The 26,598-nt window shown below is 42.3% G+C and overlaps 1 protein-coding gene and 1 pseudogene across 4 annotated transcripts in view; both read left to right on the top strand.

Annotated features, from left to right (window-relative positions):
• Positions 1-23,916, top strand: part of RNF6 (ring finger protein 6) — a 127,713-nt gene extending 103,797 nt beyond the window's left edge. For all 4 annotated transcript variants that reach the window (XR_010150399.1, XR_010150401.1, XR_010150404.1 and 1 more), the window contains 2 exons: positions 16,127-16,209; positions 23,806-23,916. The gene's annotated coding sequence lies outside the window, so the exon portion shown is untranslated. The remainder of the gene's footprint in view (positions 1-16,126; positions 16,210-23,805) is intronic.
• On the top strand, positions 507-1,475 carry LOC750503 (exopolyphosphatase PRUNE1-like; annotated as a pseudogene).
• Positions 23,917-26,598: the final 2,682 nt, after the last annotated feature.

The following is a 26,598-nucleotide window of genomic DNA, read 5'->3' as shown; positions in this document are numbered from 1 at the left end:
ATTTGGACTTCATGGTGTCTGCTCTTGCCCTGCTTTTTTTTTTTTTTTTTTTTGAGACAGAGTCTCGCTCTGTCACCCAGGCTGGAGTGCAGTGGCGTGATCTCAGCTCACTGCAAGCTCCGCCTCCTGTGTTCACACCATTCTCCTGCCTCAGCCTCCTGAGTAGCTGGGACTACAGGCACCCGCCACTGTGCCCGGCTAATTTTTTGTATTTTTAGTAGAGACGGGGTTTCACCGTGGTCTCGATCTCCTGATCTCGTGATCTGCCCACTTCGGCCCTTGCCCTGCTTTTTACCTGGTAAAGAGAACTGAGACAGAAGGAAGTCTTTGTGCCAGTTTTAAATATAGAACATTCTGAGCTACCTCTGCAAGGTGGCATCATCTTCCTTCTTCAGAAGGTTCATATTCCAGAGACTATCTTGGATTTTTGGCATGAGATTGACCTCCATGCATTGCACCAGGCTGGCTAACTCACCCTTATCCTTGTCGACCATCATATCTTACCTAAGAACCATCATCCTGGATTGTGTCAACATGGACCTTAAAATTGGAAAGGCAACCCTTAAAGACAGCAAATATGTGGAGAAGCTAGAGGTCCTCTTCCCAGATCTACCCAAGAGAAATGATATCTTTGATTCCCTACAAAAGGCAAAGTTCAAGGTATCAGGACTGAGTACTGAGCAGATGCTGAGAAAGGACCAGAAGACCTTTTATAGACAAGGCATCAAGGTGGCCATTCGTGCAATCTATATGGATTTGGAAGCCTTACTGCTGAGGTCTGACCTCCTTGCAGATCCCCATGCTTTCTACCAGGCTCGCAGCTATGATGTCCTGATTGCCATGACTATCTTTTTCAACACTCACAACGAGCCAGTGCGGTGGTTGGCTATTTTGTCTCCACATGGTGCTCTGAACAATGGTCTGTGGAGTCCTGGAACGCTCCCACTCTCCGTCCCTGAAGCTGACCCCTGACCTAAGCACCTCTCTAACCTCCAAGCCCATCTTCAAGGCAACACCCAGATATCTTGAAAGAAATTTCTGCCTCTGCTCCAGGAAGCCCTGTCAGCATATTTTGACTCCAGATCCCTTTAGGACAGCCTGAGACGGTGGGTGTGTCCAGGGAGCAGGTGGACAAGGAATTGGACAGGGCAAGTAACTCCCTGATTCCTGGACTGAGTCAAGATGAGGAGGACCCTCTGCTGCCCCCCACGTCCATGAACAGCCTGGGGGATGAGCGCTCTCTGGAACAGGGCTGCCTAAACTCTCCGCTGAGGCCATCCTTGAGAAGTGCAGTGAGATCTCACTGTCACAGTCTACTACTGCCTCCCTGTCAAAGAAATGACTGTTGGGAGGGGAAGGGGCAGTGGGTGAGGCTACCTGATTCACCTCAAATGCATGTTTTGAGATGTTTGGAGATTCAGCCATTCTGTCTTCATTGCTCCAGGATCTGGTATACTGTTCTTATAAAACTGAGAGGAGAAAAAAAAGAAGCTGGTTTAAGAATGGCTTTCCGGCCAGGCGCGGTGGCTCACGCCTTGTAATCCCAGCACTTAGGGAGGCCAAGGCGGGCAGATCACGAGGTCAGGAGATCGAGACCATCCTGGCCAACATGGTGAAACCCCGTCTCTACTAAAAATACAAAAAATTAGCTAGGTGTGGTGGCGGGCGCCTGTAGTCCCAGCTACTCCAGAGGCTGACGCAGGAGAATGGTGTGAACCCAGGAGGCAGAGCTTGCAGTGAGCCAAGAATGCACCACTGCACTCCAGCCTGGGTGACACAGCAAGACTCCATCTCAAAAAACAAAATGGCTTTCCACTTTTTCCCCTTAATCTCTACCAATCAGACACATTTTATTATTTAAATCTGCACTCACTTCTTTCAGTTTGTTTGCCGGGGCACAATATGATAAACCCACAATCCCAGCAGAGTGGACAAATACAACGTAGACCCCAAAAGTGCCCACAGCACAGATAGTGAACAGAATCAATACCTTTCACGGAACCAAACATGCATTGGTCATCTCCGTGTATTCATTCATTCACTTATTCATTCAAGTATTGCAGATTTCCAGCTCCGCGACTCTTCCTGCAGCCCCCATTTAGGTGATGGTGTTTGACTGAGGGGTGGCTGAATTTCTATTCTGACCTTGTTGTCACTGTTTCAGGTCTTGTTTGGGAGCAGATTAGGGGCCATTATCTTCTGTCCTGATTAGGTGGCCTGGGTCTCTGTTTCTTTGGATCCCTGTGTCCAGAGCCACAGGAACCTTGAAGAAACCTTGATGACTGCTGATTCTTGAGAATCAAGGAAGCACACAGAAAGCCCTTAAGACCTCACGGGCAGTCTTCCAAAAAAACAGCAGAAGTGGAATGAGATGCCTGGGTCCGCCCCTGCCTTAGCAAGTCTACCCATTTCTTGTCCATTTTTTTTTTCTCCTTGCTCATGTTAAAAGGCAGCATGGAATTCTAATACTGCCATAAACTGTGTCTTTTGGGCAAGACCTTCTACTCTAGGTCTCATTTTTCCCATCTGTAAAACAGGGTTTGGACTAGACGTTCCCTGGTATTCTGTGATCTGCCTCTGGCTGCCATTCTTTCTCTCCTCTGCCTCTCTGTATTTTTCTTCTGTTTTCCCTGGGGGTGCTCAGGTTCACTTGATCGTCTGTATTTATGGGCAATTGTACCAAGAACTCAGCCTCATGTAGCATGGAAGGTGTATGGTTCATGGCGTGGTGACCCAGCAGAGATCTCCCTCCTGCTGACTTGCTCTGTGTGTGGAGAGTCTTCCCCTTTTTTTCAGACCAACCATTTACCCCTTTTCCTACCTCACAGCTCTATTCCGTGTAAGTTGCCAGCAATTTCACTGAACGGTGGAGTATGTGATGGCTTTGGCATGACATCTTTCAGTACAAAGGGGGACAGTCTGACATCACTTTGAGGGTGTGATGTCTATAGCTATGTGGAAGGTAAAAATAGTGGTGTGATGACTGAACCAAAGGAATTTATACTTTGTAACTTGGATATTTTACTTTGCATTTTGTTAAAGTATTAAATACTTTTTTCCTGTTAAAAAACAAGAAGGCTGGGCACAGTGGCTCATGCCTGTAATCCCAGCACTTTGGGAGGCCAAGACAGGCAGATTACTTGAGGTCAGGAGTTCAAGACCACCCTGGCCAACATGGTAAAACCTCATCTCTACTAAAAATGCAAAAATTGCTGGGCATGGTCATGGGCACTTGCAATCTTAGCTACTCAGGAGGCTGAGACAGGAGAATCACTTGAACATGGGAGGTGAAGGTTGTAGTGAGCCGAGATCACACTATTACACTCCAGGCTGGGCAACAGAGCTAGACTCCATCTCAAAAACACAATACAATACAATACAATACAATACAATACAATACAATACAATACAATACAATACAATACAATACAATGCAATACGCCCTTCTTTTCTCTATCACAGTCCCTATTTGTTTTCTTCAGTTTGGGGAAATTCTGTCTCTCCAATGAGAATAAAGCTTCAAGAAGGCAGGATCAGCTTGTTTTCTGAGGTCTCTCCAGCCTCCTATACCATCCTGGCCTCGGTAGCCACCCCACAGTACGTTTTGAATGCATGATATGGTTTTTCGCTGGCGCCTGACTTTGTGTGTACCTGAGGTCAAAACACAGTTGGTGCAAATTTTAGACCATATATACCTCTTGTGTTATTGATGTTGAAAGACACTCACTAATTTTGTGCCTTTCTTTTTTGTATAGCCCACAAAAGACTATATAACAGAATTTCTTATCCTGTTATCTGTGTGCCACTCTGTTATTCCCAAGAGAGATGGAAATAATATAATCCATCAGGCTTCCTCCCCCAGGTAGATGTTAAGTGTGCATAGCTCTTTGTGCCTGGCTGGTGATGAGGCCTCAGAAGAGGTAGGTGCTATCACCGATCACCTCAATTGCTTCTGCTTTTCTCCTTCCCTGGAGTTCTTATAGCACTCATGGTTCACCCCCAAAGACTGCCATAAAGAGGCTGTGAGGGTGCTCAGAATTTGGGGCTCAGCAGTGCGTTTGGTTATCATCAGTAACAAAACAGAGGTAAAGTTAAGGCCTTGCAACATTTTATGGAGTTACTATGAATGGCTTTGAGAAGAAACAACATCATTATGAACAGTAAGGAAGTATTTCACCCTCAGCCTGGTAAATTCATCTCAGCCCCACTGAAAGAGGCCCTTTTTAACCAAATTTCCTCTTTTGTGAACACAAGCTGGTCCCTAGACGGACAGATAAGTGCATTTGGATCAAAAAAAAAGCCAAGTTTAAAAAATGGACACAGTATTAGTGCTGGAGACTGGAAATCTGTTTTAAATTCAATTCAGTGTGATTATATTTGCTCAATTTCTACTAATATAAACTTTTTACTGACAATGAAGCAGCTTTAGCGAAAGGAGCAAAAAAACTTGGCTTTGTTTTCACTACCAGAACACCATACTCTGTCACCATAGACGCTGTGAGCAGCACCCCGAATGCTTTTCAATGCATTACACTTACCTGCCTTTCCAGAGAGCGGAAAGGGTACAGTGGTTCAGAACAGGAGCCCTGGAGTCACAGTGCCTGGGGTTTCAACCTGGCTCCACACCTGCCCAGCCATCATTCTTGGGAACATTCCTTAACTTCTCTATATTTTCCCCAGTTTTATCATCAAGCACGTCATAGGGTCCTTATGAGGATAAGACAAGTTAATCTATGTAAAGTAATTAAAATTAGTGCCTGACACATAGAAGGTGCACAATTAAAGTAAGCTATTCCAAAGAGTTAGAATCCTCAGAGCTTCAAGAAATATACTCTGTTTTAAGCCAGGCACAGTGGCTCACACCTGTAATCCCAACACTTTGGGAGGCAGAGGTAGGCGAATCAACTGAGGTCGGGAGTTCGAGACCAGCCTGGCCAACATGGTGAAACCCTGTCTCTGGTAAAAATACAAAAATTAGCTGGTCGTGGTGGCAGGTGCCTGTAATCCCAGCTACTCGGGAGGCTGAGGCAGGAGAATCACTTAAACCTGGGAGGTGGAGGTTGCAGTGAGCTGAGATTGTACCACTGCACTCCAGCCTGGGCAACAAGAAAAAAAAAAAAAAGAAAGAAAGAAATATATACCCTATTTTTCCAGTGAAGAATTAATACGGTTCAAACTATTTTAGGTGAGTTAAGTTATTATGCTGACTATTTCCTTGTTCTGTCTTGATAACTTTTCACCACAAGCTTTTGATACTATGAGGAAAAAAGTTGAAGCAATGGAAACATGGTGGCCAACACACGGATTCTTTTCCTAGTAATAATGCAATTGTTAAGGATGTTACTAGACATTGAGTCTTTGGTATAAGTGACTGATTAATTCGTCTTTATATCCATAGTATCTGGCATATGGATGACTCTCAAATTATTTAAAATCCTACAGTGCCCAGTGCCATATTAGAGTTGCTGGGAGCTGGCAGATTCAGAGATAAATTGATCTTGCCTAAAGGAAATCAAGAGGCTGAAACTGGAAAAAATTAGAAAAGAACGCATCTTTGCTGTAAAATTTTATAGATAGTATGCCACATCTTTCCATAGTTACCTCTTCAAACTAAGCAGTAAGGATTTCATTTGATCTGTGCAATGTAACACAAAGATTGGTTTGTTCTCCCATTGCTGTCTGCTGATTGTCTCACTTACTGCATGTACCCCTGACACCTGACAATATCTTTGAAATGTTTCTGATAGTGCTGATTTTAGGTTGGAAAGGGAGGTACTTCTGTCCTAAATCAGTGCTGTCCAAATTAGCGCTGTTAGAATCATTTGTGCTCTCAATATTGCCCAGGTTGCAAACACTGCTCTTACCAGGGGAGGGAGACATCATCCCATCAGACTTGCAAGAAAATTTATATTTTGAAAACATGTGTATTTGGAGGACCATGTTGCAAGATGAATACTTTTTTCCTTAGGTGAGAATATGTTGTCTTATCTTCCTATAGATGGGAGAAAAATACACTTTTGAAAATCTTTTTTTTTTCTTTTGAGACGGAGTCTCACTCTGTTGCCCATGTTGGAGTGTAGTGGTGTGGTTTTGGCTCACTGCAACCTCCGCCTCCTAGGATCAAGCGATTTTCCTGCCTCAGCCTCCCAAGTAGCTGGGAATTACAGGCATGCGCCACCAAGCCCAACTAATTTTTGTATTTTTAGTAGAGACAGGGTTTCCCCATGTTGGCCAGGCTTGTCTTGAACCCCTGACCTCGGGTGATCCACCCGCCTCAGCCTCCCAAAGTGTTAGGATTACAGGCGTGAGCCATTGTGCATGGCCCACTTTTGAAAATCATAATGTCCTGGACTTCTCTAGGTAGGCTACCTTTTTATTAAGTTCATGTTTCCCTCAGGGCTGTTTCTGTGACTGTACAGATTGAGATTTGGGAACATAAATGAAAAGTGCAATGCGGAATCATGAAATTCTAGTTAGCCTCTACCTTGACATCTCAGCTTAGTTCTCCGTTCTTCAGGCCTCCTGGGCCAAACTCCCTTTGATAAGTTCATGTGGGTCTCTCCTTTACAGCACTTGTCAAAGTCAGGGTGGTGATTCTGAATCTGTTATTACTTAATGACTGTCCCACAAACTAGACTGTAAGCTCCCGAGGGCATCCATCACCTCCTGTGGGGGCTGGTTTCCAGTAAGTGCTCAATAAATATTTGACGAAAGGATGGATGTTGGAAATTATTTTCACAGATAAACCAAAAACCGTCTCTTTAAAATAGTGAATTAATTCATTTTGTTCTTTGTGAAGGAAATAATGTCCACCTACATCCTCCTCTCTTCTCATACTTCAGCAGGCCTGTGCCTCTAGCAGCCGTGGCCTGACTCCCCAGAGTACGCTGGGAGGATATTGATGGTGGTGTTATTTTTATTGGCCTTTCCTCAAGACTCATGCAGTCCTATCTCTGGAACCATCGGAACATTTCTAATGTTGAATCTGAAACATTTGGAAAGGAAACGACAAACTAGATCATTCTTCCCAAAGCTGGATGATTTTTTTAAAAAACCATCTTTTCTTAATGACTTAAAAAAAAAAAAGCTTTTAAGACCTGGGAAAAGTTGTTACCAACATCCCCCTGTCTAGGAAATCTTTTTCTACAACCTTTATTACAAGAAAATATACTTTAATGTTTCATGTAGCTTTCCCCTTCCTTGGATTTTGACTGTTACTACTAAATCAATCATTCTCTGTTATTACAATGTGTGCTCATAACTAGGTGCCATTGAAAGAGCTACATTGCCTTGAGTAGTCTTCTAACAGCTTTGCAAGCACTTAAAGCAACTGCTGATCCTTTATTTCCCATTGGGAAGCACTCTCTAGCTTGGGTGTTCTTCAGGATGAAGACTGTACACACTTGGGCCATCCTTGGAGGACAGGAGCTTTCGCTTGGACTCTCCTAAGTCAGATGGGAGCAGAGGAAGACTGTGCTTTAAGTAGGCACGGCTGAGGGGGCTCCTAGGGAGGTTGAAGATGCCTAGATAGTTCTCCCATCTCTTTTAGCCAGTCTTGCTGGCACACTGCTCATGGGCAGCCTAGCAGAGCTGCCATCTTGGTGGCAGAATATGCTACATTGTGGCTATTGACTGGGGCCAGTGCTAGAGGAGGAAGGAGGAAGAGGGAGAAGACACACAAGCACAAATCCATGTGGAGAGGAAGCGTGCCGAGGGTGGAAAGAGCATGGGAGATTGAGTGAGGGACAAGCATTGTCTGTGGTCACTGTTGTGATTCTGTTACTGACTAGCTCATGACTTTCCTAGTTACTGAACCTCTCTGTGCATTGGTTTCTTGATGGGAACAATGCTCACACCTTTAATTCCAGCACTTTGGGAGGCTGAGGTGGGAGGATCACTTGAGCCCAGGAGTTCTAGACCAGCCTGGGAAACATAGCACTCTACAAAAAAATTAAACATTAGCCAGGCATAGTGATGCATGCCTATAGTCACAGCTACTCGGGAGGCTGAGGCAGGATGATCACTTAAGCCCAGGAGGTCGGGGCCGCAGTGAGCTATGATTGCATCACTACACTCCAGCCTGGGCAACAGAGTGAGACCCTATCTCTAAAAAAAGGAAAAGAAAAAAGTAATACGAGAATAACAGTGGTATTGACCTCAAGGATTATTGTGGAGATAAACAACAATACCTGGCACATTGTAAACACATATGTAACACTCACTGTATTTATTTATTATTACCATTATTTTAATTGGAGCACCGTTTTCTGATGCTTGTGTTTGAATTTTCCTCTTCCTACTAATGAAAGGACCTGTTTTTTCTCTTCTTCAGGAATTATTTCTGTGAATGTCTTACTTCTTGAACTTTAAGTTTGAATGTTCTTTTTTTAAATTATACTTTAAGTTCTAGGGTACATGTACACAACGTGCAGGTTAGTTACATATGTATACATGTGCCATGTTGGTGTGCTGCACCCAGTAACTCGTCATTTACATTAGGTATACCTCCTAATGCTATCCCTCCCCCCTTTCCCCACCCCGTGACAGGCCCTGGTGTGTGATGTTCCCCAACCTGTGTCCAAGTGTTCTCATTGTTCAATTCCCACCTATGAGTGAGAACGTGTGGTGTTTGGTTTTCTGGCCTTGCGATAGTTTGCTGAGAATGATGGTTTCCAGCTTCATCCATGTCCCTACAAAAGACATGAACTCATCCTTTTTTATGGCTGCATAGTATTCCATGGTGTATATGTGCCACATTTTCTTAATCCAGTCTATCATTGATGGACATTTGGGTTGGTTCCAAGTCTTGGCTATCATGAATAGTGCCACAATAAACATATGTGTGCATGTATCTCTATAGCAGCATGATTTATAATCCTTTGGGTATATACCCAGTAATGGGATGGCTGGGTCAAATGGTATTTCTAGTTCTAGATCCTTGAGGAATTGCCACACTGTCTTCCACAAAGGTTGAACTAGTTTACAGTCCAACCAACAGTGTAAGTGTTCCTATTTCTCCACATCCTCTCCAGCACCTGTTGTTTCCTGACTTTTTAATGATCACCATTCTAACTGGTGTGAGATGGTATCTCATTGTGGTTTTGATTTGCATTTCTCTAATGGCCAGTGATGATGAGCATTTTTTCATGTGTCTGTTGGCTGCATAAATGTCTTCTTTTCAGAAGTGTCTGTTCATGTCCTTCACCCACTTTTTGATGGGGTTGTTTGGTTTTTTTCTTGTAAATTTGTTTAAGTTCTTTGTAGATTCTGGATGTTAGACCTTTGTCAGATGGGTAGATTGTAAAAACTTTCTCCCATTCTGTAGGTTGCCTGTTGAACATTCTTTTCTTAAGCAACATTATTCCTGAGGAGAAATAAAATTCTTTTTGTTGAAAGAGCATGAGTCCAGGAAAGAGCTCATGGCTGAGAGCCAAATCAGTGCACTTACATGTGCAAAGCAGTCCTCTAAGGCAGACAGACCTTAGAGTTGGTTCATCCATTTGGTTTTCCATCACATTGAAAAATTTGTAGCTATAGCTCCATTTAAGTGACCCTGCCAACATCACTGGGAAAATAAGTGGCAGAATTGGGATTTTGATCCAAGTCTATCTGATTCCGAATCCCCTGATGCTTTCAACTAATCTGTGCTTCCAGAAGTGAAAGATAAGCTAGAGAATGCAAAAAATATATCTTCGTCCTCGTGGGTTAAAATGCAGTTTATGCTGCTACAAATAGTTTCGAGCACCTTCCACATGTCAGCCACTTTTCTAGAACCACAGTGGCCATGACCACTGCCTGTATGCAGGGCTTACGGTCTAGTGGAAGGAGGCAGATACTAAACAAGCAAGTAAACAGATAATTTCAGGTCGGCTGGGTGCAGTGGCTCACGCCTGTAATCCCAGCCCTTTGGGAGGCTGAGGCGTGTGGATCACTTGAGGTCAGGAGTTCGAGACCAGCCTGACCAACATGATGAAACCCCATCTCTACTAAAAATATAAAAAATTAGCCAGGCGTGGTGGTGTGTGCCTGTAATCTCAGCTACTCAGGAGGCTGAGGCAGGAGAATTGCCTGAACCTGGGAGGCAGAGGTTGCAGTGAGCCAAGATCGTGCCATTGCACTCCAGCCTGGGCAACAAGAGTGAAACTCCATCTCAAAAAACTAACAAACAGCAACAACAACAACAAACCCAGATAATTTCAGGTCATGATGAGTGTTATAAAGAAAATTAAACAGTATGATCCAGCAGAGACAGGCTGTGGTGCTGTTGGTGGTGGAGATTTGCCTTTAGTTGGGTGGTCATGGAAGCCTTTCTGAGGAGGTGGGATTTGAGCGAGTAATTGAAGGATGGAAGGAGGCAGCCATGAGAAGATACGGAGGAAGATCATTGCAAGCACAGGCAACAGCAAGAGCCAAGACACTGTGAGACAAAGGCCTTGGCACCAGTGTAGTAGAACCGGAATGAAGGGGCAGGGGCAGGCAGAGCAGGAGCTGGGCTTGGTAGTGCTCATAGCAGGATGTGCAGGGTCTTTGTAGTCTAGGGTAAGGAATTTGATATTTCTCCAAGCATGTCAAAAAAATCAGTAGAGGGTTTTAAGCAGGGCAGTGTTCTCCGATTTGTGTTTTAAAGAGATCACCATCTTCTCAAACTCTGTCCTCAAGTGATGCTCTCACCTCAGCCTCCCAAAGTGCTGGGATTATAGGTATGAGCCACTGCTCTTGGCTTACATCACCACTTTGTGGGTGTATTTATTCCATTTTTACTTGCTGTACCGTTACCACATATTAAAGTAAAGAACATATTACCACATATTAAAGAACAGAAGATCTTTTCATTCTTAAATTTGTAATATTTTTATTCATTTGCCAACTGGCCACTTAGGTGTAATCATGTAATTATCTAACTTTTTACTTCTAGTTTTCACTCCTTTAAGTCTTTTTCTAAAGCACGTTAGGAAAAAGGAGAAGGCATGGTATCTATTTAAGTCACTTTGTAGATTTACTTTCAAAAGAGAATGTTAAATTACTAAGTTTAAGATTAGCAATTCTAATGCAGTTTAGAATTTAATATATCTTTTATTTACCTGGGTACCTCTGTGTTCCACCATATTTGAAAGTTGTGTATAAAACTTTTCACTGGGAGAAGTTCTTGCTATTAAGGGAGACATTCTTGCTATTGAAGAAGTTGTTCTTTTTACTAATCATTTCATAGCACATGTAAGTATTTACCTTGTATTAAGAACTGTGCTAAGGAGTGGAGATTTGTATGAAGATGAATGCATTGCCCTGGCCCAGAGGAGCTCACAGTCCATTTGAAGTCACAGTTATCTGCGAAAAAAAAAAATTGTACTAGACAGATCTAAGCAGATGAGCATATTACGTTCTCGGTAAACATAGAAGAGGTTATTTCTGATTGAAGAGTTTTTGGAAGGCTTTGTGGAGAAGGTTGTATCTTTGTGGAAGGACAGGTAGGATTTTAACAGGTAGATATGGGAGTTGGGAGCAGCACACATACCTTAGGAAGAGGATATGGAGGCAGTGATCACAGAGGAGAACATAGGCTATTTGGGGAGTAAAGGATGTCCTGGTGTGATTGAATCTCTGATTGTGTAAGACGTAGGGGTGTGGGATTTGAGGAGGAGCTAAGAAGTCGTGGGGATTTGAAGTTTATTTATAGAAGTCTCTTGAAATATCTCTATAGGACATACAGAGCCATCCGTGGTTGAGAGTAGGGAAGTCACATGATGAGAAAGAAGCACTGTCTCGGGCAGTTTGCTTTGACAAGAGTGTGGGATTAAGGTAGAGAGGAGAGATCTTCAAGCCTATTTGGACTGCTAAATCAGGAATAATAGAAATGAGCTTAAATTCTGTCTACAGTAGTAACCAGAAGAAAAAAATCCAGAGGACTTTGAGGCAGAACTATACATTAAAAACTCTCTGGGATCTACCAAGCAAGCAGTTTATTTAACATCTCTGTACAGCAAAATAGGGACAGGAAGCCTACTCGATAGAAATGTTGTGAGGACTTAAAAATACACAGAGGTCAGGGCAGCTTTCTTCTTTCCTCATTAGTTTTTTAAAGTGATTCTATTATGATATATAATGTATGATATATATTATATATATACATATACATATATACATATATATGATAATCATATGTGTGTAATGTATATATGTGTATAATATATAATAATGTTGTTTATCTGCTGTTGCCATATGATTGTTATTTATAATAATCATGTATTATATATACAATACTATAATATATATTACATATAGTTGTGCTAGTAAATTTCCATGGAAGAAAAGGATACTAACCGAGAAACAGTAGTAGTAGAAAGATGTGGGGATTTATAATAGAAGCCAAGTTTAGGGGATGTGGTGAAGAAAAATAAGTGAAGAACAGCAATTAAAAAACATGCTGGCTGGGCATGGTGGCTCACACCAGTAATTCTAGCACTTTGGGAGGCTGAGGCGGGCAGATCACCTGAGGTAAGGAGTTCGAGACCAGCCTGGCCAACATGGTTTTGAGTGAGTTTCTTAACCCTGAGTTCTAATTTGACTGCACTGTGGTCGGAGAGACTGTTTGTTATGATTTCCATTCTTTTGCATTTGCTGAGGAGTGTTTTACTTCCAATTATGTGGTCAATTTTAGAATAAGTGCAATGTGGTGCTGAGAAGAATGTATATTCTGTTGACTTCGGGTGGAGAGTTCTGTAGATGTCTATTAGGTCCACTTGGTCCAGAGCTGAGTTCAAGTCCTAAATATCCTTATTAATTGTCTGTCTCATTGATCTGTCTAATATTGACAGTGGGGTGTTAAAGTCTCCAACTATTACTGTGTAGGAGTCTAAGTCTCTTTGTAGGTCTCTAAGAACTTGCTTTATGAATTTGGCTGCTCCTGTATTGGGTGCATATATGTTTAGGATAGTTAGCTCTTCTTGTTGAATTGATCCCTTTACCATTATATAATGCTCTTCTTTGTCTCTTTTGATCTTTGTTGGTTTAAAGTCTGTTTTATCAGAGACTAGGATTGCAACCCCTGCTTTTTTTTTTTTTTTTTTTTTTTTTGCTTTCCATTTGCTTGGTAAATATTCCTCAATCCCTTTATTTTGAGCTTATGTGTGTCTTTGCACATGAGATGGGTCTCCTGAATACAGCACACCGATGGGTCTTGACTCTATTCAATTTGCCAGTCTGTGTCTTTGTATTGGGGCATTTAGCCCATTTACATTTAAGGTTAATATTACTATGTGTGAATTTGATCCTGTCATTATGATGCTAGCTGGTTATTTTGCCCATTAGTTAATGCATTTCTTCGTAGTATCGATGGTCTTTACAATTTGGTATGTTTTTGCAGTGGCTGGTACCAGTTTTTCCTTTCCATATTTAGTGCTTCCTTCAGGAGCTCTTGTAAGGCAGGCCTGGTGGTGACAAAATCTCTCAGCATTTGCTTGTCCGTCAAGGATTTTATTTATCCTTCACTTATGAAGCTTAGTTTGACTGGATAAGAAATTCTGGGTTAAAAATTCTTTTCTTTAAGAATGTTGAATATTGGCCCCTACGCTCTTCTGGCTTGTAGGGTTTCTGCAGAGAGATCCACTGTTAGTCTGATGGACTTCCCTTTGTGGCTGCCGACCCGACCTTTCTGGCTGCCCTTAACATTTTTTCCTTCATTTCAACCTTGGTGAATCTGATGATTATGTGTCTTGGGGTTGCTCTTCTCGAGGAGTATCTTTGTGGTGTTCTCTGTATTTCCTGAATTTGAATGTTGTCCTGTCTTGCTAGGTTGGGGAAGTTCTCCTGGATAATATCCTGAAGAATGTTTTCCAACTTGTTTCCGTTTTCCCCGTCACTCATCAGGTACAACAATCAAACATCGGTTTGGTCTTTTCACATAGTCCCATATTTCTTGGAGGCATTGTTCCTTCCTTTTCACTCTTTTTTCTCTAATCTTGTCTTCATGCTTTATTTCATTAAGTTGATCTTTAGTCTCTGATATCCTTTCTTCTGCTTGATTGATTCGGCTACGGATACTTGTGTATGCTTCACGAAGTTCTCGTGCTGTGTTTTTCAGCTCCATCAGGTCATTTATGTTCTTTTGTAAATTGGTTATTCTAGTTATCAATTCCTCTAACCTTTTATCAAGGTTCTTAGCTTCCTTGCCTTGGGTTAGAACATGCTCCTTTAGCTCAGAGGAGTTTCTTATTACCCACCTTCTGAAGCCTACTTCCGTCAATTTGTCAAACTCATTCTCCATCCAGTTTTGTTCTCTTGCTGGCGAGGAATTGTGATCCTTTGGAGGAGAAGAGGCATTCTGGTTTTTGGCATTTTCAGCCTTTTTTCACTGGTTTTTCCTTATCTTCGTGGATTTATCTACCTTTGGTCTTCTGTTGGTGACCTTCAGATGGAGTTTTTGTTTGGTCATCCTTTTTTTTGATATTGATACTATTGCTTTCAGTGTGTTAGTTTTCCTTCTAACAGTCAGGCCCCTCTTCTGCAGGTCTGTTGGAGTTTGCTGGGGGTCCACTCCAGACCCTGTTTGCCTGGGTGTCTCTAGCAGAACAGCAAGGATTGCTGCCTCTTCCTTCCTCTGGAAGCTTTGTCCCAGAGGAATACCTGCCAGATGCCATCTGGAGCTCTCCTGTATGATTCCTGTCAATTCCTGCTGGGAGGTGTCTCTCTGTCAGGAGGCTCGGGGGTCAGGGACCCACTTAAGGAGGCAGTCTGTCCCTTAGCAGAGCTTGAACACTGTGCTGGGAGATCCACTGCTCTCTTCAGAGCCAGCAGGCAGGAATTTTTTAAGTCTGCTGAAGCTGTGCCCATAGCCGCCCCTTCCCCAGGTGCTCTGTCCCAGGAAGATGGGAGTTTACCTATAAGCCCCCGACTGGGGCTACTGCCTTTCTTTCAGAGATGCCCTGCCCAAAGAGGAGGAATCTAGAGAGGCAATCTGGCTACTGTGGCTTTGTGGCACTGAAGCGGGCTCCACCCAGTTTGAACTTCCCGAGGGCTTCGTGTACACTGATTACACTGCCTACTCAAGCCTCAGTAATGGTGGATGCCCCTCCCCCAACCAAACATTCCAGATCGATTTCAGACTGCTGTGCTGGCAGTGAGAATTTCAAGCCAGTGGATCTTAGCTTGCTGGGCTCCGTGGGGGTGGGATCTGCTGAGCTAGACCACTTGGCTCCCTGGCTTCAGCCCCCTTTCCAGGAGAGTGAATGGTTCTGTCTCACTGGCGTTCCAGGTGCCACTGGGGTATGAAAAAAAAACAACAAAAAACTCCTGCAGCTAGCTCGGTGTCTACCCAAACAGCTGCTCAGTTTTGTGCTTGAAACCCAGGGCCCTGGTGGCATAGGCACCCAAGGGAATCTCTTGGTCTGTGGGTTGCGAAGACCATGGGAAAAGCATAGTATCTGGGCTGGAATGCACGGTTTCTCATGGCACGGTCCTTCAAGGCTTCCCTTGGCTAGGGGAGGGAGTTCCCCGACCCCTTGCACTTCCTGGGTGAGACAATGCCCCATCCTGCTTCTGCTTGCCCTCCATGGACTGCACCCACTCTCTTTCCAGTCCCAGTGAGATGAGCCAGGTATCTCAGTTGGAAATGCAGAAATCAGCCACCTTCTGCATTGGTCTCCCTGGGAGCTGCAGACCAGAGTTGCTCCTGTTTGACCATCTTCCCCGGGAATATTTTTGTTTTGTTTGAGATGGAGTCTTGTTCTGTCACCCATGCTGGAGTGCAGTGGTGCAATCTGGGCTCATTGCAACCTCTGCCCCCTAGATTCAAGCGATTCTCATGTCTCAGCCTCCTTAGTAGCTGGGATTATAGGCTTGTGCCACCACGCCCAGCTAATTTTTGTATTTTTAGTAGAGACAGGGTTTCATCATGTTGGCCAGTTTGGTCTCAAACTCTTGACCTCAAGTGATCCACCTGCCTCAGACTCCCAAAGTATTGGGATTACAGGTGTGAGCCACCGCACCCAGCCTATCTTATTTTAAATACATGAACATTTTCCAAAATGTGAGTACAGTTTTTTACTTTCACTTTGCAACTTGATTTTTTCCAATAAACTCTTTTGAGATCTGTTCCAAAGAACTAAAGCCAGGCTGATTGATTTATTCCCAGGGTGAAGAGAATAACTCCCCAATCACCTAAGTCACCCTCCAACAATGTCCTCATGAACAGCTCTCTTGGTCTAAATGTCCCACGTAAGTAATGCACTGTAAAGTGGCCTATGACATTGAAACCCCATCTACTTGTGAGAAGAATCAGTAATTAAAAGGTCATTCTACTGGAGAATATCACACTACGTGAAATAAGCAAGACACAAAAGGACAAATATGCATGATTCCATGTATGGGAGAAAGCTATGGTAGTCAAATTCACAGAGACAGAAAGTAGATGGGCGGTTGCCAGGGATTGGGAGGAGAGAGGAATGAAGAGATTGGTCTGCAAGATGAAAAGATGAAAAGCACTCCAGACATGGATGGTGGGGATGGTTTCACACAATGTGAATGTAGTTAATGCCAGTGAACTGTACACTTAAAAATAGTTAAGATGGAAAATGTTGTTATGTGTATTTTACACAAATATAAAAAATAAATGAAAACTACCTGAATTATTATCTTTTTTATTTAAGTAAGGTAGTTCTCATTGAGAAGGAGAGCTCAATTAGATTTGAGAAATTTGTGTACTTGTCCTAAAGTAAGTGCAATTTGGAAGAAGGTCATTCCTGGTCTCTCATCCCTAAATCATAAAACTTTTAAATGTAAAATCCTGATGTTTTCAAGATTCTTTAACAGATTCCCAATATGCCATTTTAAAGGTAAAAGTGGTGTTTGACTCCAAATAATTTTTACCAAAAAAAATTTGCATATACTTTTTTGGTATAGAGTTAATATAGCCCAGTTAGGCATGAAAACTTTTTAAGGTTATTTCATTTTCCCCATTCCCCCACCTTTAATAAGCATCTAAAAAGTGCCTCAATGGAAGGCACAGAGGCCCTATGTGAGCTGAGTTAGGTAATATGAATGCTGAATACTGTACTGGGAAAGAGAAAAGTCAAACAAAAAGGTAGTAACAATAAAGGAACACCTGGTATTTGTTGGAAATGAGAACTCCTTGCTCCTCCTCTTTTTTGTGACCAAGGTGTTCATTGAAAGCTGTAGAATTTTAAAATTCTAAGTTATCTTATTGTTGATTTTTCTTTTGTATTACTGAGATTTAGGCCTCTTTGGGTGGATCACTATGTCTCTGTTGCACACAAGCGGAAACACATACACACACTCCTCTTGCAGCCTACCCTATGCCCAGTACTTCACTTTTCCCAACTCCCTAGAGACATTTAGGAAGAAACAGCTGCACGGTAACAAAAGGTGAAAAATGAACCAGGACAGGAACACATCAGGCAGAGCACATATCTTAGGGATTTAGGTTACATCTCTCCCATCCTCATTCCCAACTGTGACCTTGATTTCTACTTCCCTGAGAAAGTGGAACAAGAAATGACCTCCCCTGTGCTCTCACCACACCTCTCCTTCCAGCAATACCCACCCACATGTTCTGCCTTCCCACAACTTTGCTGTTCACACCTGTCTAAAGCCCATCTGATTTGCACCATCGAATCCATCCACTCTTGCTTACTGAAGAACACCACTCCAGCAATTCTCTCCTATTCCCTACATCATCCATTTTCCACTCTCTGCAGGATCATTCACACCAGCACACACAACAGGATGTCCTAAAAAGTGGAACTTTCTCTTGACCACATGTTATCCATTAGATTTCACTTCATGTCATTACACTCCCTTGCAGTAGGAGTTCTTGATAAAAGCATCTGTGCCCACTGCCTCCAGTTCCTCTTCTCCCATCCTCTCTTAAATCCACTACATTCAGGCTTTCACTGTCACCATTCAATTGATGTCGGTCACCCATGACCTTCATGTTGCTAAAAGCTACTGGTCCCTTCTTGCTCCTCATCCCAGTTGATGTACCAGCAGCAGGTGGCATTGTAAATGGCTTCCTCCCCCTTGGGACATTTCTTTACCTGGTTTCCAGGGTACCACATTCTGAGTTTCCTCCTATCTCACAGGTCACTCTTCTAAAATTTTGACTGACTTCCTCCTTTTCTCCCCAATCTCTTAATATTTGAATGTCCCACGGATCCATTCGAATTTTTTTTCTTTTCTCTGTCTATACTCCACTGATAATCTCATCTAGTCTCATGGTTTTAAATATCAACCCTATGTTGATAATCCCCAAATGTATATGTGCAGCCTACCCACACCTCCCTCTCAAATCCCAAATTCAAACATCTAACTACACATTTAGCATCCCCATTTGGTTGTCTACTAGATATTTTAGACTTCACATATCCAAAACCAAACTCTAGCTTTTCCTTTCCACCAAGCCTGCACCATCCACAGCCTTGGCCCTCTCAGTTGATGACAACTCCATATTTCCAGTTCAGTTTGGCTCAGGCCAAAATCCTTGAGTCACACATTAGGCCACTGCATTGGCTCTGCCATTACATTGTATTCAGACCCCGACTGCTTCTTGCTCACTTCACTGTGGTCTGAACCACCATCATCTCTGTCTGCACTACCACAACAGCCTCCTAACAAGTCTTCTTGCTTCCACCCCAGCTCCATGCAGCAGCCAAAGTAATCCATTTATAATACATCAGAGCAAGCAGATCAGTTTTTGGCTCAAAACTCTGCTATCCAGTGGCTATCCATCACACTCAAAGTAAAGTCAAAGTCCTTACAATGACCAGCAAGGACTTGCTTGATCTGGGCTCCATCACCTCCCTGGTGTGATTTCCCACTCTTCTTGTTCTTCCCTCATTCCATTCCAGCCTCTGCTTTTCTCGTAATGTACCAGGAATGCTAGAGCCTTCGTACTGGATCTACCCTCTGCCTAGATTGCTAATCTCTCATATCTGGTTTGGCTCACCTCTTCACTTCCTTGATGTCTTTGCCCAAATATCACCTTTTCAGTGTAGCCCACCCTCGCTGCTCTACACAACTCCCACCCTCTATCTCCAGTTTATGTTTTCTTTCCTTTGTAGCTCTTTATTATGCTCTTGGCTACTACATGATTAGCTTTTTATTATGCCCTTGCTTATTATCTGTCTTCATTGCTAGACTGTAAGCTCCGTGACAGCATTTTTTGTTTTCTTCATTGATTCATTTCAAGCACATAGAAGAATGCCCAGTATATAGTATGCACTCAACAAAAAGTTTGTTGGATGAGTGAACTAATTTATTAGTTAACACTCCATGCTGAATTATACGTATGAACAGATACCCATTCCTTCTTCCATCTCTCCAACGTAAACTATAAATATGGGCAAAATGGAATTGATACTTATTGAGGACATACTGTGAGCTTGGTCCTCTGTTAAGCATTTGAGCTCCTTTATTGCACTAAATCTTTAGGGACACCATGTGGAGATAGTGAATAGATACTGGTTGAATGAAAGAATAACTGAATGGATCCCCATTTACAGAGAAGGAAATGGTGGCCTAGCAAGGTTAAGTCACTTGCGTTCAATTATATAGCTACTAACTGGTGGAGCCCAGACTAGAACTTCACTCTGCCTCACTCCAAAGTGTTATATTGTTCAGTTCCAAAGCAGAGACATGAAAATCAGATAGATGGGCATCCCAGTTCTGCCGATTAACCAGCTACGGGGCATTAGATAAGTTAGTTATCACCTCTAAGCTCCAGTGTCTCTACTCTTTTGGGATTTCCTGCTGTTGGCATCATTATAGGCAGTGTGAAGTGTAAAAGGCCTTATGTATCTGGATTCAAATAGAGGAATAAGTGCTTTCTGAAAGAATCATAACATCCTAAAACCAATGTAATATGGAAAGTGTGAATGACCTCAGAATAGCATTGAATGGATATGAGAAATAGAAAAAATATATTTCAATTACTTTTTTAAAGTTATTCATTTTGTAGGAAGAAGTTATTTTCATGACTTACTATTTTTTAATATTAAAATAGGAAATACTATTGGATGGTTAGACATTTTGTTGAATCAAAGTTCTAAGGTGTTTTTCTCCTCACATTCTTCCTCATTTCTGGAGAGGAAGACCCTCAGCCAGTTTGTAGCTTTTTAGATCCTGTATGTGTTTCTGTTGTATACCACGATATTGACTTTCATTTGTAAAGCACTCTAAGCAATTCAGATAAGAAACAAAAGGGGAAAATTCTCTGTTAATTTCAAGATGCCGGTTCTTTCTCATATTCTTGGCTGTGGCTGAGTATTGAGGAAGCAGATTCGTTAGGAAGCCAGCCAGGGAAAAGTTTACAGTTGTTGGGTCCATGGAGGGCTCCCTCCAGGCCCCCATCAGGACTCTGTGTCTGTTAGGACTTCCTGAAAGATGAATGAAAGTGGGGAATGCAAAGAGCTGGAGGCTTCCTCTGAGCTCCCTGTTTGGATGCAAACGGCAGTTAAAGGTTCAGTAGGCAGAGCTGGGAGCAGGTCTGCATCCTCATCAAGTGCCATGGAGGCTGGTGGCCTGGATTTCTGTTCTCCCACTTAACTTCAGCTCTCACTCTTCTTCCCTGGGAGACTGTGAAAAGGAAAAACAGCTCAGTTTTCCAAATGATATATATTGCCTCTGAATAAACGTCAGAACCAGGTTTTGTGAGGCCAAAACTTTATACAGTTGGGGGACCCTCTTTAGGAAAATAATACAAAACTACAAATGCAAAATTAGGTTCAAAAGCAAATATTTACTTAGAATGAGAAAGAAATCGTCATATTTCACTAATGTATAAAAGTTGACAAATTCCAAAACATCGCCTAGAGCCTTGGATGGGGTGATGCAGTGGAAACTATGAGCTCCGGAAAGCCCGCTGTGCGCATGCGTCTTGGTGCGCAAGGAGGAGAAACATTCCCTCCAGGCCAAATCCGACCATCCTGCTCCCTGCAGGTATTAGGTCAAGAATGAAAAGCAGGGCAATGGGCCTGGCAAAAAGAGAACTTTGGTTTCTTCCTTTGGGGAAGAGACTTTTAAAAATGTGAACACATCTTCCATTAAGAGGGAGTGGGAATATTTTTTATCTGCTCATTTTTATAGTCCTAAATGTTTTTATGATTAGAACATTAAAAATAAAATAGAAGGGGGCCTGGCGAGTGGCTCATGCCTGTAGTCCCACCACTTTGAGAGGCCGACGTGGGTGGATCACTTTAGGTCAGGAGTTCGAGACCAGCCTGACCAACATGGTGAAACCCTGTCTCTACTAAAAATACAAAAATTAGCTGGGTGTGATGGCAGGCGCCTGTAATCCCAGCTACTCGGGAGGCTCAGGCAGAAGAATCTCTTGAACCTGGGAGGCGGAGGTTGCAGTGAGCCCAGACTGCACCACTGCACTCCAGCCTGGGCAACAGAGCAAGACTCTGTCTTAAAAAAAAAAGTAATTAATTAATTAGCTAAATTAAATTAAATATAGGGAGAGGCCTTTTCCCACTGTGATTGTTTGCATAGCTGACTTAGCGTGGGCCCCTCCTTACACGGGGAGCTCAGGGCACCTTCCTCATGGGTTTCCTGCCACACCCAGGAAGTGTGCCATCCCCTCTCCCCCAGGAAATCCCCTCTCCCCAAGGGCATTCCTTCCTCCTCCTTTGTGCTGCCTCCGAACCATTGGTCATTCATCCATGGCTATTCCAAGAAACACCTGAGTGCTTTTATAAAACTCTAAATTTCCACCTTGAGATTCTAAGTGAAATGTTCCTGAAGTGGGAAGGAAGGAGGAAGAGAAGGAAGAGGGAAGGGAGGAAATCCCAAAGGGTTGGGAAATACTGATACCAGCGTCCATCCAGAGACTGTGATGACCGTGACCTAAAACAGTGGCTCTCCATGCACGGTCCTAGGCAGCAGCAAATGTGTTACCTGAAAGGGGTCCCAATCCAGGCCCCAAGAGAGGGTTCTTGGCTCTCGTGCAAGAAGGAATTAGAGGCGAATTCATAAAGTGAAAGCAAGTAAGGAATAAAGAATGACTACTCCATAGGCAGAGCAGCAGCTTGGGCTACTCAACTAAGGATACTTATAGTTATTTCTTGTTTATATGCTAAACAAGGGGTGGATTATTCATGAGTTTTCTTGGAAAGGGGTGGGCAATTCCTGGAACTGAGGGTTCCTCCCCTTTTAGATCACATAGGGCGACTTCCTGACGTTGCCATGGCATCTATAAACTGTCCTGGTGCTGATGGGAGTGTCTTGTAGCATGCTAGTGCATTACGATTAGCGTATAATGAGCAGTGAGAACAACCAGAGACCACTTTCGTTGACATCTTGGTTTTGGTGGGTTTTAGCGACTTCTTTACTGCAACCTGTTTTGTCAGCAAGGTCTTTATGACCTGTGTCCTGTGCCGACCTTCTATCTCATCCCGTCACTTAGAATGCCTAACCTCCTGGGAATGCAGCCCAGTAGGTCTCAGCCCTATTTTCCCAGCCCCTATTCAAGATGGAGTCGCTCTGGTTCGAACAGCTCTGACAGATGCATCACCTGGGAAGTTGTTAGAAATGCCCGTTGTTGGGCCACCCTCCAACTCACTAACTCAGAAACTCGAGCTGGGGCCCGGCCATCACCAGGTGAATTCCTGGTGCTCATTCAGAGGTGAGGAGTTGCTTGGGCAGGTTACTCCGAGTTTTTCTAAATCCTCAGGGGATTCTAATGTACAGATAAGGTTGAGGACCACTCAGCCTTCCTTCCACACAAAAGCATTTCATTTAATTAATAATTTGGTAGATAACATGTGGATACAAGTTCCACGTATAATTTATTTTTCTTCTTTCAAAGAGCATTAACTGCTTACTAGTAAATCCATTGTCATTAATGAGCCAAGCTATAAACCTTAGATACATGTGGGTGGAAATAGTGTTTGTCTAGCTTGATGTGTTGTGTTTTAATGAGAATGTATTATTAAAGGGTGGCCACTCTATTGTTCAACTTATCAAGATCAAGAGTTAGAGGACAGGAACACTTGCTAGCTCTCTGTAGTGAGTTACACTGAGTGCCTGAACTACTTTCAGAAATGATTATAAGATTGCTCCTCCAGAGGGCACTGTGCTTATCAATGAATTGATGCCTCTGGGAATGTCTTATTATTTATTTAAACATGCATAAACCACTTTGAAAACCTATTTAAATCATTCAGGTTTTAAGACAGGAATGTTTCCAGCATGATGGATTCTTTACCAAATTTAATATTGTGCGTCATCCCCCAGCAAATTTTCAGCTTTGTAAATTACTTTTCTGGGTTCCAATTACAAGTGTTAGTTTCAAGACATCTCCAGAGCTGCTCCTCTCCAATGCTGATGAGAAAAGGAAGCCAGGGGCCCATGGGGCCACTGCTCGGCCACACAGACAGGAGCAGTTGCCCCCTCACAGTCTCAGCAAGCGCCCAAGATGGTCAAAACAGCAAGACTGACATAGCCCTGGCCAGGCTACATCTGTAGGATAGCAGTTTTCTATGTAGGACATCATGTACCTTAGGATCCTTGAGAGAGCTTTTAAAAGCACACACTGACATCCAGCTCCCCACAAAGCAACTGTGGACCCAGAAATGGATATATTTAATTGTATCCCTAAGTAGTTCTAATATGGCTGGGTTTGCAGACCACTCCATTACCACACCCTCATCATATCTGCCATTTTCCCTGCCCAAGTTGCTTTCCTAGCTGATGTATCCAACATATTCAGTCCAGCTGGAGTCTCCATCTCTGTCACCAGAATGTTCACTGGGTGTTAGTGCTCCTAACATATTTCCCTGTACTTTGCTCTTCCAGGTGGGTATGCATTTTCTCAAACAGAAGCATGTGTGGCTACGCAGGAAGAACTAGTTTGTTCTTACAACACTACTGAAAATAAATGCAAGAAGAGTTGCTTTTCCTAATTCACCTAAGACTAAGATTCTGATTACTGTAGTGTGTCCTCATGCCCTTCACTGAGACTGGTAGAATGCACTGGCACTCCCAAACATTCAAGATTCTTGGGTATAAATAACGGGGGACCCCGATTTGCTTTTTTAAAATTTGTCTTCAATGTGTTACCAAATGTATTTCTTTTTCTTTGTCTGTAAAATGATTTGTTCATCAGCTCAGCCTAAAGTATAAAATTAAGAGCATTATGTTTCACCAAAATTTAAACTTTGGTACAAGTTGTTTTGCGAAGCATGATAAAAGATGTCATGTTGCATAATAAAGCTATCTTGCCTAATAGGAAAGAGGTCATGAAGAAAACTCACAAATTAAAGGCAAAAGGCAGCACAGAAAACATTCTTCTAAGCAGGATGTTCTGTCACTTTGAATCACCTTTTGTTTGTATGAAATTCCTACCATATTCTTTATTTCAATGAACTCACATAGTATCATCTCAGGCCTTAAAGTCAGGTGTACAAGAATGAATATATCTCATTATTTTCTATAAGTCAGTTTAATTTCCATTCTGATTTTCCCATCCAACAAGACTAGTAGGAAATTTGACCTCAATCATTCTTGCGGCTCTGCCTCGAGAAGTACCAACTTTCCAGGGTCTTACGCAGTGCAAAGCATTGAAACACTTCATTCTTCTGTCATCTGCCCACACAGTCACCAGGAAGACACATGGTCCTTTTTGGTCTGGCAGCTCGACGAGGCTTCTGTGCCAGGTGTGGGGAGCTGGAACCTTTGGAGAGGTTGGAAACCCCCATACCCATGTCTCCAATCCCCAGGAAAACCCCCATATGCCACTCCTAGAGCACATTATCTTCCTGGGGCTTTTCCCAGGAACAAAGAGATGACTTTCAACTCTCTCCTCTAGTCCAGGGACAAACCCCGTTTTTCAGACCCTATTCTATGTAGTGGATTCTTAGAAACAAAGACCAGAAATCTTGAAGGCTACTTCTATTTTCTGTCTTGCCAAAAATGACACCTCTGAGGAAATGAAACAAAAATCCTGATACCAGTTTGAAAGAAGATACGGCAAAAAGGAAAATATTGGAAGTAAAACCCAATTAAATTTTCAAAAAGTTATCCATGAATGGATTATCGATACGTTGTATATCCACACAATGGAATATTAGTCAGCCATAAAAAGGACGGAAGTACTGATACATGCTCCAACATGATTAACCTTGAAAACATTATACTAATTTTTTTTTTGAGACAGAGTCTCACTCTGTCACCCAGGCGGAGTGCAGTGGTGCGATCTCAACTCTCTGCAACTTCCACTTCCCAGCTTCAAGTGATTCTCCTGCCTCAGACTCCTGAGTAGCTGGGATTACAGGCACATGCCACCACACCCAGCTAATTTTTGCATTTTTAGTAACGACAGAGTTTCACCATGTTGGCCAGGCTCATCTTGAACTCCTAGCACTAAAGCAAGAACTATTCCAGACTTTTTATCTTATTTTAACAAAGCTTACCTTAAATCTTAAAAAAACAAGCCTCTAAAGCATCAAGAGGCTCCATAACTAATATAACTGCCTGCGAAAAACCAAAACAAAACAAAAAGTAATGGAAAACAAAATCGAGACACTTAAGAATGTAACAATCACAATGTCCAATATCCAGTCCAAAATGCTGTTCAGAACAGGAAACTATGATCCATAATCAGGATAAAAGTAAGTCAATGGAAACAGACCGAGAAATGACAGGGATGATGGAATTAGCATGTGAGAACTTTAAAACAGCTATTGAAAACATGTTTAAGGTCTTAAGGATAGTATGATAGGGAGAGAAATAGAAACCATAGTAAAAGAACCAAATAAAACTTCTGGAGCTTAATCGTACAATGCATAAGCTGAACACTTCACTGAATAAGCTTAGCAGTAGATTAAATTAGACACTGCAGAATGAAAAATAAAAAGAAGACATAGTAATGGAAACTATCCAAACTGAAGCACAAAGAGAAAGAAGGTTGAACAAAAAAATGAAGACAGCCTCAGTTACCTATGAGACAATGTCAAGCAGTCTTACATGCATTATAAGTTGCTTTGGAGTTGTAAATAGAGAAAGGAACAGAAAAAGTGGTTGAATAAATAAAGGCAGCACATTTTCCAAACATCAAGATCCAAGAAGCACAACCAACTGAAAGCAGGCTAAACACACACACACATGCACAGGTGTGCACGCACACACACACAAAGCACACACACCCTCAAAATACAACATAATCAATTGGCTGAATTTCAAGAATAAAAACAAAAATATTGAAATCAGCTAAAAGTGAAAAACATGTTATAAAGTTATCAAAGGGAAACCAAATAGAGGACGACCTTGACTTCTCAGAAAAGCCAAAAGGCAATTTGCTGAAAGAAAAATAATGGTCATCCTAAATTGTGTAGCTAGTAAAAATGTTCTCCAGAATGAAGGGGAAAGAAAAGATATTTTCAGATGAACATAGAGATTTTATCATTAATGAATCTGAATTAAAGAAATGGTAAAGGAAATTGTTGAGGCAGAAGGAGCATAAGAGATGGATAATCTGATCTACACAAAGGAATAAAGAACTCCAGAAATAGTAATTCTAGTACAAATATAAAATAATCTTATGTTCTCATTTGAATAAATATCTTATTTATATTTAAAGCAAAACAAAAA

Source organism: Pan troglodytes, chromosome 14 (genome assembly GCF_028858775.2).
Source record: "Pan troglodytes isolate AG18354 chromosome 14, NHGRI_mPanTro3-v2.0_pri, whole genome shotgun sequence".
Lineage (NCBI taxonomy): Eukaryota > Metazoa > Chordata > Mammalia > Primates > Hominidae > Pan > Pan troglodytes.
This window is presented reverse-complemented; position numbering and strand designations above follow the sequence as displayed.